The 15,257-nt window shown below is 41.6% G+C and overlaps 1 long non-coding RNA gene and 1 pseudogene across 1 annotated transcript; both read right to left on the reverse strand.

Annotated features, from left to right (window-relative positions):
• Positions 1-9,620: 9,620 nt before the first annotated feature.
• Positions 9,621-11,168, reverse strand: LOC146980998 (uncharacterized). Its single transcript, XR_015036637.1, has 3 exons — positions 11,101-11,168; positions 10,303-10,354; positions 9,621-9,757 (listed from the first exon to the last, which is right to left on the reverse strand). It is a non-coding gene; the product is annotated as an uncharacterized LOC146980998 (long non-coding RNA).
• A 2,856-nt stretch (positions 11,169-14,024) lies between these two features.
• On the reverse strand, positions 14,025-14,946 carry LOC146980999 (olfactory receptor 52D1-like; annotated as a pseudogene).
• Between the last annotated feature and the right edge of the window lie 311 nt (positions 14,947-15,257).

Genomic DNA, 15,257 nt, shown 5'->3' on the forward strand with positions numbered 1-15,257 from the left:
ATATCATATGAATAACATATCCAACCAAAAATATAGGAAATTACTCAAAACATCAAAAGCAATCATACCTGAGAACTTCACATGATACAGCCACACATACACACATCCACACATGATGAGTGCTGCACCAAACGGGGAAGGGAACACGGTGACCAGCAGCTTAAGTGCTCAGTCCTGCACCTGTACAAATGTAAGGAAAGTGCTAAGTGCATATGCCAGAACTTACTTCTAACAAAAAGAGGAGAAGCATACTGTTATGATTGGATGTTATTACATGTTTGACCGCTAGGCGGCAGTACTGGTTAGTAGTCAGCTTACCGTACCATATAACAGGGTAGAGCAAGACTGCATGGAGCCACATGTATGTTATTGAGAACGTGAGACATTAAACTAAGTTACTTGCTATCAACACGGCCTCATCCTTGGAACACGAACATGACATGGTACCAGGAGTAAACTCGAATGGACGACATGGATTTAAAACCACCGGAAAGTTTGAAACTAACGGGGAATGTCGACGTGAACTGGCGCACCTTCAAACAACAGTTTCACCTTTATGTTGCTGCTAAGGGACTCGAGGCTAAGCCAGAAGCAAGAAAGGTAGCGCTGCTGCTAACAATAGCAGGGCCACAGGCCATAGAAGTATTTAACACGTTCGTGTTTGACAGTCCTGAAGATAATGAAAAGTTGGATGTAGTGCTTAGCAAGTTTGATACTCACTGTTCTCCGAAGAAGAACGAGACGTACGAGAGGTACGTGTTTCAGTCTCGTATACAGCGGCAACATGAGCCTTTTGATAGCTTCCTGACGGACTTGCGGCTAAAGGCGCAGTCCTGCAACTTCGCAATGCTGACGGACTCCATGATACGGGACCAGATTGTCTACGGCGTGGAGGATAAAAAGGTCAGAGAGAGGCTACTACGGGAGATGGAGCTGACGCTGGCAGGAGCCATTAAGATCTGCCAGGCCAGTGAGCTGTCCCAAAGGCACGTGAGGACGTTCAGCGAGATGTCTGCAGTCGCCTCGGCGCGGCAGCGGTTGGAGCTGTGTCGTATCAGCGGAGACGGCGCACACAGACCCGGCCTGCACAGCAGGAGGACGTGATGATAAACTGCAAGCGCTGCGGCTCACAGCACAAGCCTAGACAGTGTCCAGCGTTTGGTAAGCAATGCTCCAATTGTCAAGGCAAGAATCATTTTGCTAAACAATGCTTCTCCAAACGGAAAGAGGGGAAGAAAGAAAAAACTGTAAACTTAATAGACAAGCCTGATCTAAGTGACACGTTCTTTGTTGGAATGGTGAATTGTGAAAGTGAACAAATAAATAAGCCAGACAACGTAAATGATGTCACTACAGAAGATAAGTGGATAGCTCCTCTAATGATAAATGGGACTGTAGTCACCATGAGATTGGACACTGGTGCGAAAGCAAATCTCATAAGCATGTGTGATGTGAAGGCAATGAAAAATAAGCCACAAATAAAAAGAAAAGAATCTGGGCCCGTATTCCTAAAGATTCTAAGAATCCTCTCAGAGAGCTCCTAACTTAACCTAAAAATTCCTAGCAAGGAGTCTTAGCTTAGGAGTGATTCCACAACACTCTCAGAGAACTCTGAGCAAGGAGTGGACAGAAACTCCTATCTTAGTGAGGAGGTGTGGTTGACCCCCGTTGCTAGGTATGAGTCATCATTTCAAATGCTGTGATTGGTTGATCCTAAAAGTTAGATAAAGAGCACCCGCCCCATGTGTTGAGGCTATAGTCCTCACTGCAGGTGGCCCCGGTTCGAATCCTGTGTCGAGCAGTCCTATCATGCATGTCTTTCTGCCTCCCATTTCCTGTCTCTCTCTCAACTGTTCTGTCAATTAAAGGCCAAAATGCCCAAAAAATATACTTTAAAAAAAAGCTAGATAAAAAAATATACTTTTGGTGATAATGGGCAAAGGATGGACCCTCAAATCGATAAATTTAACCATAAAATCCAATCTTATGAAGACTGTGTAATTGTAAAAATTATTTAACATAAAAGAAAATATCTGTTAAATGAATAGTAAGCTATACTTTTAAATTATCCTACAAAATGTGTGAAAACTTGCACAGTATTCACATAGTGAAACTTGCTTATATTAATTACCATGCTGGTCATTTTTGCACTTTCAACTTTCCAACTCAATTTGGTATTAACAAGGGTAAAATGGCTCAGCTTTAATCAGTGTCTGTGATTGCTGACCGGCCTATAAGAAGCAGTGTTGGTTGGCTTTGAAATCTACCACAAACCAGTGAACAGCAATGGAGAAGAAAAGAACAAGGAAACCCAACTGGACAGAGGAACAGGAACAATCTGTAGCGTTTCATTAATTCACTGACATCCAGTGTTTGGAGAATATCTCTCCTGCCTCTTCTGTCCACCATTTTGTCCTCTGCTTAGGGAACTCCTAAGCCACTTAAAAGTCCTCTTCCCTACTCTTAACAGATCCCACCTTAGGAGCTCTCTTAAGAGCTAGGATTCTTTAGGAATAGCTTTTATCTTTACTAGGATCTACTCTTAACTTTTAGGAGAAATTCTAAGAAAACATCATGATTCTAAGAATTTTCTTAGAATTTGGCCACTAGGAGCAACTCTTTGCACTAAGAATCTTTAGGAATACGGCCCCAGGACTGAAAGACTACAATGGGCGGCCAATCAAATGTTTGGGCACATGCAGGTTGAGTGTCACAGTTCAAGGAAAAGTGCACCACCTATTCTTCTTTGTTGTGAATGAGGAACGGGAATCACTTCTTGGTGACAGAGCCTGTGAAGAACTGGGGCTTGTGAAAAGAGTGTATCGCATCGTTCCGACCATAAACCCAACAAATGACTGTATGGACACAATTGTTCAGAACTTTTCAGATGTTTTCAAGGGTTTTGGTGTTTTGCCCTTCACATATAAAATACAGTTGAAAGAAGGAGCCCAACCAGTTGTGCATGCAGCACGCAGAGTTCCGGCGCCACTGAAAGACTGCCTAAAGAAAGAACTCGACAGAATGATCATGCTAGGAGTGATCAAAAAGGTTAATGAGCCTACAGACTGGGTCAACTCACTGGTCATCACAAACAAGAAGAATGGTGAGTTGAGAATATGTATGGACCCTAAAGTCTTAAATGAGAGCATAAAGCGTGAACATTATCAAATACCTACACTTGAAGAGATCATCAGTGAAATGTCAGGTGCTAACTACTTCACAAAGCTTGACGCCTCACAAGGCTTTCTGGCAGCTGAAACTGGATGAAAGCAGCACCAAGTACTGTACCTTTAATACGCCCTTCGGCAGACACTGCTTTCTCAGACTGCCTTTTGGAATCAAGTCAGCACCTGAAATATTTCACAGAGCGATGGAGCAGATCATCGAGGGCTTGGATGGAGTTCGAGTCTACATTGATGACATCATCATATGGGGGTCCACAGCCCAAGAGCACAACGAGAGGCTGAACAGAGTTATGGAGCGCATAAAAAAGTATGGACTGAAACTCAACAAGAGTAAATGTGAGTTTGGCGTTCAAGAGATCCTCTTCCTGGAGACAAGCTGTCTGCACGTGGTGTCCAACCAGATAAAGACAAAATACAGGCAATACAGAACATGCCAAGGCCCACAGACAAGACAGGGGTGCTACGCATCATGGGGATGGTGAATTTCATAGGTAAATTCATTCCCAATCTGACAGCAAAGACATCATGCATACGAGAGCTTCTGCACAGGGACTGTGAGTTTAAATGGACAGTGAAACATGAGCATGAGTGGCAAAAACTCAAGGACACACTGAGCACAGCACCTGTGTTGTCATTTTATGACCACACGAAGAGGATAAAAGTGTCTACAGATGCTTCCAAAGATGGTATTGGTGCCGTTCTACTCCAGGCTGAGGGTGAGCACTGGAAACCGGTAGCCTACGCATCTCGGGCTATGACAAAAACTGAATGCCGATACGCTCAGATCGAAAAAGAATGTTTGGGACTGGCGTATGGTTTGGAGCGGTTTCATAGCTAACGTGTACGGCCTGCCGTCTTTCACAGTCGAAACTGATCATTGACCGCTGGTCGCCATCATCAAAAAGAATCTGAATGAAATGTCTCCACGGATTCAGCGGTTAATGATGAAGATGCAGAGGTACGATTTTGAACTGATATATACTCCAGGTAAACACCTAGTCGTTGCTGATGCCCTTTCCAGAGCAACTACAGGCGACAGTGTGAGTGCAACAGACGAAGACATACAGTGTCACGTGAACATGGTGTCGGCTACACTGCCTGTGTCTGACACAAAGTCAAGACAAATAGCTGAGGCTACAGCAAAGGATGCTGAGCTACAGCATGTCATGAAGAACATGGATGAGGGATGGCCAGCTGGTTCATGTCCACAATTTTACCATGTTAGAGGTGAGCTTAGTACTGTGGATGGTCTGCTGTTGAAAAAGGGCAGGATTGTTATTCCACGGGCTTTGAGAATGGACATGTTGCACAGGATACATGAAGGCCATCTCGGCATCGAAAAGTGCAAAAGGAGGGCGAGAGACACGGTTTTCTGGCCCGGACTGAACAAAGACATTGAAACACTTATAAGTAAATGTGAAACATGCCAGAAACACAGGAACAAGCAGAGCAAAGAGCCTATGGTGGTAGCTGAGGTGCCAACAGCACCATGGCACAAAGTAGAAATGGACTTGTTTCATCTCAGAGGTAAAGACTATTTAGTGGTAATGGATTACTACTCAAACTTCCCTGAGATGGCGCTACTAACAAGCTCAACATCAACTTGTGTCATAACACATGCTAAATCTATCTTCGCCAGGCATGGCATCCCACACACCGTGGTGAGCGACAATGGCCCCTGCTTCAGCAGCAAAGAATGGCAGAAGTTTGCAGAGCAATATGATTTCAAGCATGTGACGTCAAGCCCACACTATGCACAGTCAAACGGGCAAGCTGAAAAAAGGAGTTCACATTCTCAAGCAACTCCTAAAGAAAGCAGCTGACAGTGACTCGGATCCCTATCTGGCTTTATTGAGCTACAGAGCATCACCTCTTCAGTGCGGCCTATCACCAGCTGAACTGCTGATGAAGAGGAAGCTACGAACAACTTTGCCGAGTCATCAAAATGACAAATTAAAACAAAAGAATCACTCAAAGATTGAGCATAAGCTACGACAACAGAAAATGATGCAAAAGTCATTCTATGACAGAACAACCAAGCATCTCCCTCCACTGTCTACCAACAACACAGTCAGGATTGAGGATGCTGATGGATGGAGTACAAAAGCAACTGTCGTGCAAGAAGTTGCTCCACGATCGTACACAGTGAAAACTGATGATGGACAAATCCTCAGACGCAATCGTCGCAGTCTGTTAAAGACTCCTCAAGGGACTGTTGGTGAGCTCAGTGTAACCTGTGGTGAATCTCAGGTAATTCCCACACCTGCTATGGACTGTAACACTGACTCTCACACACCTACTTCAAGTGAACCTGAGTTAAGAAGGTCCACAAGAGAAATCAGAAAGCCTGATAGACTGAACTTATAAACAAAGACAATTCAATATACATGTTAAACATGTTGAACAAAATGTATATTGATTGATGTTGTGAATGTGTTCTAAATGGTCTAGTGTTGGCTTAGATATGAGTTATGCAATCTGATATAAACTGTTTATACTGCTTATGTGTTGCAGAGTTATGCTGAATGTGGAATGGTTGAAATAACTGACACAGCTAATGTGATAATTCATGTTAATGCATTTTACCTTAGAAAAGGGGGGATGTTATGATTGGATGTTATTACATGTTTGACCGCTAGGCGGCAGTACTGGTTAGTAGTCAGCTTACCGTACCATATAACAGGGTAGAGCAAGACTGCATGGAGCCACATGTATGTTATTGAGAACGTGAGACATTAAACTAAGTTACTTGCTATCAACACGGCCTCATCCTTGGAACACGAACATGACACATACCTTAACTAAACATTGCCATTCGTGGCAGTGCAGGATCAGGAGAGAGTGAGGAGAACCTACAGCTGGCTGTCTGCAGCTACATTTGAAGATGACCAGGAAGTGAACTAGCCTCAGCTGTTCGGAATCGGTACTGATTGGAGGGGCGTGGCCGTGGCCGAGCTGCCAGTGAAAGGAGGGGGAGCTCTCCCTATCACACTTATAATATTTTACATATCCTATTTTCCTCTGCAGAACACTGAGCAAATGATGGCCCTGGAAGAAGACCCAGCCTCTTACTTAAATATAAAAAGGATTTGGTGAGCTGCCTTTGATTTTATTAGAGTAGGGTAATGTAATGGTTGGCTAGTTGATTTGAAAATCAATGTAGGTAATGATCTCAATATTTTCAGGTCATCTCTCTTGGACCTTCTGGGCCTGTCATTTTGGCTTTAAAATGCCCCATACCGTAACCTTCAAAGGACCAGACAGAAAAGGACACCTGACGAGGGATGAATGGAAAAGTTACAACTTAAAGTGGGTGAGTTTTATAACTGTAATAAAGCCTTTAATAAAGCAAGTTAAGTTTGTTTTCTCTTTGTCTCTATCACTTTAGATGCCACAAGAAGAAACCCCATCTGCTCTACCGCCACAGATGCAAGCATAGCACAGGCCAGTGATGGTTTTACTGGGCTGGGGACCTGCAACCTGCCAGCCTGGAGTCAGTCAACAGTAAATTCAAAAATAAAAAGATGATGAAATAATATTAATCTTCCTATTGTTTTTTTCCCAATACACATAGACACATAGCAAGGTACATTTAAAGTTAATTTAAAGTTTATTAAGGGGAGCAATCATTTGGCATTATGGCTTCATTTTGGATCTGCTTTGGGTGGCAGGATTTTGGGCTTTTGGGACAGTTATGGCAAAGTCCTTCTAGGCAAGTCATGCCACTCGGCGGCCATCTTGGCGACGCCACTAAAACCCCAAAGAGACCAGACCCCTATCTAAATGAATGGAGGGATGGTCAAATCCACCCTTTAACGTGATAGCAGGGTGGAAAAAACATACAGACGTGCTAGCCAGTGAAATAAGACACAAATAAAAACCAAAAAAAACATAGACTTTACCGCAGAATGACGTTTAAATCGCTATTTTTCCACAGGGAGTAGGCTACTCAACTGCGCATGCGCGCGGATTTACGACATCGCCGTCACTGTACGGCTGTAACGGCTGAGTCCGTGATCTAGCAGCAGCCCGAGCATACACCGGTCTGCCCTGCTCTACCTGGAGACATATCGGCTTGAGTCTGGAGATTTTTGCCCAAACATAAACGCTAGACTTACATGAAATCCGTCTTAATCATCACCTATGGGCTCCTAGTTCTGTGTGTGGTGACTGTGAATGCGCTGGTGCAACAACATGATTGGCCTAGTTCAGCTCTGGCAACGCAGGTGATTGGCTGCTGGTGAAAAGGGGCGGGACATGCGCCATCTTTGGCGTCGCAGCTTTCCCCATTCAAAACGGGCAGAGTGGTCTGTCTCCTCATATTAGAACGTCTCTGGTTATGGCTATATTTTGGAAGGCCACAATTAGTTTTGGGTGGGTTTTGGCCTCTCTTTGGGTGACTTTTGGATACTTTTGGGCCTCTCTTTGGGTCGGTTCTGGCTACTTTTTGGCTGGATTTTGGTTGGATTTGGGGGATTTGGGGCTCTTTTGGGGCAGCTATGGCTGTATTTTGGAAGGCCACAATTAGTTTTGGGTGAGTTTTGGCCTCCTTTTGGTTTGTCTTTGGCTTGCCTATTTTGGGCCATTTAGGGCCCGGAAGCCTGGCCATAATCTTGCCAAAATGACCAGCCAGATTTGGGCCAAAATGATGCCAAAAGGTTTTTGCTATCTGGGAACCTTGCAACATCAGTGTAGTAACTCGGTCGGTCGCCGCCCCCGGTGTCCCAGCTCTCCTCTCTGCTGCACCATGACATAAACGTGCTCCGTAACCCGAATACTGTAATCCTTTGTTTTTGACAGTTACAGTAAGACTACACATACACGTAACGTTATCCACCGCTCCGTACTGATTTTTTGCGGGCTGTAAACAAATCCACATGGCCAGACGGGGGGGCGGGGGGAGTAGCAAAACAGCGGAAAAGCGACCAGACCTGCATAGTTTGTTCATTTTAAAACATTTATTGGTAACACTTTACAATAAGGTAGGTTACACAAAATTAGAGTAGTTAATGAGGAACTAATGAAGAACTAATGAGGAACTAATGAGTAGTTAGTGAGGAATTGAGGTACACAAAATTACAGTAGTTACTGAGCAACTACTGATTAATTAACTATTAGTTAATGGTCAGTTCTTCAGGAACCCCTGATCAAATTTCAGAGGAGTAGTTACTGAGAAACTAATGAGTAGTTGGTTAGGGAACTGAGGTACACAAAATTAGAGTAGTAACTGAGGAACTAATGATTAACTAACTATTCGTTAATGGTCAGTTCTTCAGGAACCCCTGATCAAATTTCAGAGGAGTAGTTAATGAGGAACTAATGAGGAACTATTAATGATCAGTTCTTCATTAACTCATGATCAAATTTCATAGATACACACTTAAAAATGTTGGGTTGAAAATAACCCAAATTGGGTTAACGCCCAACCCAACGCTGGTCCATTTTTGGACCTGGCCAACGCTGGGTTGTTTTAGACCAACAGGGTTGGGTTATGGGCTTAACCCAGCATGTTGGGTTGAGACTGTATACCAAAAAATGGGTTAAAAACAACTCTGCTGTTGGGTTAATGTTATCCAATAAATGGGCTAAAATAGAACCAATTATTATTTTTATTATAACCTTTATTTAAACTCAGAAATATATTGAGGAGCAACCTCATTTACAATATAGCCGAGACAAAACTGTTGGGTTAAATATTAACTAATAAATGGGCTAAAACACAACCATGTTGTTGGGTGAATGTTACCAAAGAAGTGGGTTAAAATGGAAATGTTGGTTTGAGAACAAAATTAGCAATAATTAATGAACATTAACCTTAGCATTGCACAATGAATTTGTTATTAAACCTGAAATGATTCAATGAAACAAGTACATAATGCTCATTATTTTATTACCATACAAGTAAAAGGAAATTTCAAGTTCAGATGAAATTCACTTTAAAACAGCGGAATACATTTTTAACATTGCTGGATCATAAAATTAATGCTAAGTGCATTGATTTTAAGTGCTAAACATACAATAACTTGCATATTAAAAAAGGAAAGGAAAAGAAAAAAACAAAGTGCATCTAGCTTTTTGCCCCCTTCACATGTTCAGTCTACATATTTTGGCAAATTATATCAGTAACAACTATACCCCATCCACCGCACCCGATAGAGATGGGTGCTCCAAGGCTATCCCACTGATGCTTCTCCCTAGCATGAGGACATACAGGTATTCTGCGCTACTGCTTGCGGTCGCCAGGTACTGCACCATGTTTGTTCCGGGCTGAAGAATAAAGAAAAAAAAACAAGATTCAAAAATTAGTTTGTACACCAGGTTAGGTTCAACTCTACAGGTAATGCCCAGTGATCTCAAACTCACACTGCTGCACTGAGAAAAAGCTGACTTCTACAAAGTTGAGAGCCACATGTTGCACCAGCTCTATGTGAATACCTGCTGAGAGTGAATCGATGTTTGCAAGAGGGTCTCCAGTCTTCTCCTTCCTGGCCATACGAATGATCTTCTCAGCCAACTCCGGGATCCATTTCTCAGACATTCTTTCAGAACACTGGCTGTATCACCGCAAAATCCTGAGCAAAAAAAAGGGGGGGTGGGGAGGGGGGTGTTAGGCACATGTAACGGCCATCCCAGGTAGCTATAATATCTGTACACTGGGTAGGCACCTGGGTACGTTATAATGAAGCGTTAATATCTATGAACTTGTTTTTAACTACTGTATTTTAACAGAAGTTATTAACTTGAACTGTTTGTAACTATGAACTTAGAATACCATTAACTATTAAATGCTTTTATCTTTTACCACTGATATTTATGTTCCTGTCCTTATTTTAATCAAATTAGCTGAATGTGCACAGCTAATGAACTACCGGTATGCATCTCTGCATTTAACTCTTCAAATACCCATCCTGTTGAAGCCCATATGGTAGAATCAAATCATTAACTCTATTTTTACAATAATGTTTTCAAAATATTTATTTATTTATTCCATTAATTTTTAAACAGGGTCCTATATGAATTTTGGGATGAGGGATTCCTTGATTTTTAGCCAGAAGTCGAAATAAAATATATGAATTTTAGACAGGGCAACAAACAAACATTGTAGATGTAAACTCACCATGCCTGGAGTGTCCATGAGACAAGGCCACATCATTTGCAAGCACTTCTCACTATGGCCAGAGAAAAGAAAGACCGCAATAATGTTATACATCTCAAAATAGCACCAAAAAGCACTAAATAAGGCACTCACCCTCCTTCCTGACTCACTGCTGCCAGTCACTATGGCGACGTGCGTTAACCAGTCACTATGGCGACGTGCGTTAACCCCCCACTAACGACCAAAGACGGTTTTTCAACGACTAACGGTTCAGCACACATTAATGTTATCACAACTGAATACACACACACAGCTAACAGAAAAATATCCCTACACTCAGACTTTGATGGACAGATATGTGCAGCAGAGTAGGAGAGCTAATAACCCCACCAGCTATCCTGGATGTTAGCCAGTGCTGCTAGCATGTCTCTTTCTCTGGGCAGCAGCAGCACTGCAAAGAAAAGTTCAGCTAGCTCGATGCTAACTTCGCCTAGCGCTAGCGGTTAGCATCCGCTGCTAACACCATGGATGTATTATATTATCGGCTAACACCCACTTCCCAACTCACCACAGTCCTCCTGTCCGTTAAAACTCCTGTCATTTATTTCCTCTCCTTCACGGCCCTGACAACTGCTGCTGCTGCTGTGATGGAAACCATTTTATCAGTTGAAAATAATTAGCTAGCGAGCAAGCAAGCAACTCGGAAAAAAACGCCTAGTCCAGAGTGAGGGGAAGTTTTTAAGTAACACTATGACACAACTATTTGGCTACCACATTAAACTACCAAACCTTTAGGCTAATAATTTAAGTTTTACTTACCATTTACAGTGTTTTCTGTGGTCTGAAGCTGGAGAGTGAGGTGTACTCTCAACTGTCGAAATCCCAACTGTCGAAATCTCAACTGTCGAAATCTCAGGGCGGGAAAATCAACCCAACTGTTGGGTTAAAATATTTAGGCCTAACCCAACCTTGGATAATCTCAGGGCAGGAAAATCAACCCAATCTGTTGGGTCAAAATATTTAACCCAACCTTGGATAAAAACAACCCAATCAGCTCAAAATCCATAGCTGCCCAGCAGTTGGATTATGAAAATAACCCAGCATTTTTAAGTGTGTAGTTAATCACAAATTGATGATTAGTGAACTAGTTACTTCATCAGTACAGAATCATTACTCAATAACCTGTCCAGTACTAGTCCTAAAGTGACACATAAGTGGTTTTTCATTTTTTCATCTTTGTTAGTTCCTTAAAAAAAATCACAGACAGCAGGATTCTTGAGAAGATTTTATTCATTAATTTCAGACCACATACACATTAATATGACCATACATGTTATTATGCAGGGGAGAGTGGGGTACTATAATGTGAGACACCGGGTAATATGAGACACCCCCTGTATCTAGAAAACCGAACACATTTTTGGTCATCTGACCATTATGTTTTCAAGCCCCTTCCATTTCCCCATGGCCATGAAGGAGAGGACCTCATGATGCTGTGGAAAGCATGTTTTTTTTTCACAAAAATGTAATTTTTGCATGTAAAAGTAAATTTTCTTGGTGCCAACTTAATCAACTGTTGTGCCAAAGCAAATTGATTCAGGTAGAAAAACTTCTATGATACATGATGATGAACTACCGACACCATGTGATGATGCTGGCTGAAAATTAGCCTGAATTTCTAAGAGAGGTCGTTTTTTCTAAAATGGGGGTGTTGGGGTAAAGTGAGACAATGCTGCGGGGTAAAGTGAGACCATGGTGTATTATAATAAATCCATGAGTGAGACACTGTGAGCACACCACACACAAAGATTTACACTAGAATCTCGTCCCCCAAGCCTGAAATCTCGCGTGATCTATGATCTGTAGCCACACTGCTTTGTTATGCTATGTGCTCTCAGTCAGCTCACTTCTTTATCGGTTAATTAGCTAACTCAATTTTAGTCACATTCCACTTTGTCGGCTCCCCCCACACACAAGAGGACTTTTGATCAAAATGGTCACGATTTTGTTCTTGAGTCACTTTGTGTTGAGAAAAAAAAGTGCTTAATTTACCAATCCCCATGATTCTGCTACTAGTCCGACATTAGTTCTGCGAAGTGTGGTTGTCAAGCTAGCTGTCAGGATTCTAACTGTTAAAACATGTGTTGTTCTGGTAGTTTCAGAGTGGAAAAAGTAAGTGGATCAGTTTACCCCCTTGATTTCTCTAGTCTGTCTCAGTTTACCCCTGAGCTGGGGTAAAGTGAGACACGAGACCACTTAAAAAAAAAACAATCATATTTTCACTGCCCTTCGTCCTAAATACATTCTGATAATTTCCATTGCTAGGAAACATCCTGAATTTATGGGAAATGTGTACATTTTACTGATAAATCATTTTAGCTGGCTTAGAGGGGAGCAAAGTAAAAAATGTCTCACTTTACCCCACTCTCCCCATGATGCCTTCGAAATGAATATGATAGTTTGTCACATGTTTGGTAGGCTAAATGAATGTATCATGGGGGCTGTGTGTAAAGTACTGTATACTGATCACACCGTTGTTCACAGTAAAGTTGTTTGAGGTGCACGTACTTTGTTCATTTTTGAAATGTGGTGATAAGCGACCAGACTTGCATAGTTTGTTCATTTTAAAACATTTATTTATTGAAATGTGGTGATATCTGATGAACCGCGGCCGCTGGTGATGACTCTCTGACCAATCAGCGGTCTGCAATGTTTACACGTCACATTTTAATACCGCTTCACCCGTTTTGGAACCGCAGCCAAGCAGGTACTAAAAAAATTGTACCGGGTACCAGGTTCCAGGTACTTTTACGTAGTGGAAACGCAAAAAGGCCGAGTCAAGTCGAGTCGAGCCGGTACCATGTAGTGGAAACGCGGCTTTTGATTTGTAAAAAGAATCTGGTTAGAATGAATGCGTCTTAATGGGATATTCCGGCATAAGTTTAACCTATGGTCTAACACACCATGACACCGAGTAAGACACCCCTTCGAGAGATCAAGTCTGCTTACCTTCTCTATTTGTAGCAACTAAAGCAAAACTCTGCTTTCTCCACTAACCCTAACCCCCATCAATCATAGCCACAAATAATGCTCAGAACATCACCAAACTTCAGCAACTGTACAAACAGGGTCCCAGCCCATAATACGAGGCATCAGATCAAACACCTGCTAGCTTTGCCTGGTTTCTATTGAAAAGAGACGAAAACACAACTCGCCCACTCTCCTCCAGCCGTTTGCTACTAGTGCAGAAGCCCTGACGAGTAGATTACCTAGTGCAGTAGATAAGGAGTCCAGTGATGTCCAAAAATCTCTCGAGGAGGAGTCTTACTCGGTGTCATTGTGTGTTAGACTTATGCCGGAATGTCCCTTTAAATTGCAAATCTGATGGCCTTCTTGAGGTTGATGTAAATTAGCATGTTGTAAAATGTAATGTTTGTGTATGTACTGTATGTTACAGCACTAAAACAGTTCTAGAAATAAACACTAATGATGGTAATTTAATTTCTAATTTCATAAAAATTACATTCCGCCCATTTTTAGTATGTCACAAAATTTTGCAAAGTATTGTTTCTAAAACTGTGAAGCTGTCCCTTTAGTATAGGGGGTGAGATACTGCATGTCAATTACAGAAGCAAACAGGTTGAAAAGTTGATTTAATTTATTTGTGCCATTATAACAAAATGCACAGTTTTGCTTTAAAATACTTAAAGGTTTGAAGGTTTCAAGCCAACAGCAACCTTATATCACACGCCTACATTCGACATTAGATTTTTACCTATGACACGAATTTTGGACAGATTCAGTCCATACATTATAGGGTTGAAAAGCGGCTGACAAGTGAGAAAGTATAATGATAAGAAAATACGCAACATATTGGGGACACTCTTCATATTAAACCTGCTCTGCATTAATTCAAAGCTAGCCCCTGCAGAAAAGTTCAATAGAGAAGCAAGGTGAGGTGTGCAGGTACTGACAGCTTTCTGTCTGGTCTGTTTAGAGCCAGAAAAACAAACATGAAGAATCTTCATGTAAGTGAACATGATGAAAATTAAGGCACCAAGGAGTGTACCAAAAGATACAATTAGCCCATATATGTTAGCTACATGAGCATTTGAGCATGCAAGCTTAACAACAGAGTGGCCATCACAGTAAACTTTGTAAATGGTGTTTCCACACAGCTGTAAAGAGGATGTCAAATATATGGCAATACATACAAGCAAAGGATTCAACCATGTCACACCAATTAGTGTGGCAACTTTGTTAGATGTCATACGTGTGTTATATTGTAGAGGATGACAGATAGCAATATATCTGTCATAAGACATGATGGCTAAGTTTAAATATTCAACTGCTCCATAAGAATGGACACAAAAAATCTGCAAGAAGCAAAATGAAGCAGACACTGTGTGAATGTCAGAGAGGATCTGAACCAGCAGGGATGGAAACAACCTGTACTACCGAACAGCTCATTTACAAACAGGCTGCACAGAAACAGGTACATGGCTCATGTAAACTTCTGTTCAAGCAGATAACCACAATCAGCAAAACATTTATACTGACAATAAAAATGTATAAGAACAGCACAATCATGAAATACAAGTATTTCAAATTACCAGTGTCAAAATAGGCAGCAAGTGCTAAGTGTGAAATCTGGGAAGTGTTCATCCTGATTATATTTTCATCATCAACTTTTAATATCAAATTTTCACTTTTTTGAACCCACTGCATTCACATACATGCAGTACAGAATCGTTTATGTACGAGCAACAAAGTGATTCCCTTATTTAGAGTGTAATGTTTAGGTAAAAAATGACAGAAAACTGTTCATGAAATCTAACATAGGTATGATATTGCAGCAGTCATACTGGGACTCCCTCCTAACTTAGAGTTTATTATGATCCTTCAATAGATTCTTATAATTCTACTGTGCACACAAAACAATGATTGTTTTGTTATACATTTGAAAAAATGTACCT

This window comes from Trachurus japonicus, chromosome 9 (assembly GCF_045865225.1).
Source record: "Trachurus japonicus isolate A0001 chromosome 9, Traja_1.0".
Classification (NCBI taxonomy): Eukaryota; Metazoa; Chordata; class Actinopteri; order Carangiformes; family Carangidae; genus Trachurus; species Trachurus japonicus.